Source organism: Merops nubicus, unplaced genomic scaffold (assembly GCF_000691845.1).
Source record: "Merops nubicus isolate BGI_N331 unplaced genomic scaffold, ASM69184v1 scaffold45795, whole genome shotgun sequence".
NCBI lineage: Eukaryota > Metazoa > Chordata > Aves > Coraciiformes > Meropidae > Merops > Merops nubicus.
The window spans coordinates 957-1,256 of NW_008609734.1; positions in this window are offsets into that span (position 1 = coordinate 957).

Below are 300 nucleotides of genomic sequence, written 5' to 3' on the forward strand. Positions count from 1 at the left end.
CTTTGCTGCTCCTACGAGCAGAGAAAGGCAGGGCTGACTCAGAAAGAAGCATTTACTGGTCAGCAATGGGGATGGGGAGCACAGAGCTGTGGAGGTTTTGCTTCACGTTGCTACAGGATGCTCGCCACCTCCTATAGATGTGCATCCCCAAGGCAGAATCATGGGTTGGAAGGGACCTGTCAAGGTCATTTAGTACACTCTACCTGCAGTGAGCAGGGACATCTGTGACTAGAGCAGGTTGCTCAAAGCCTTATCCAACCTGAGCTGGAATTGTTCCAGGGATGGGGCATGTACCACCTC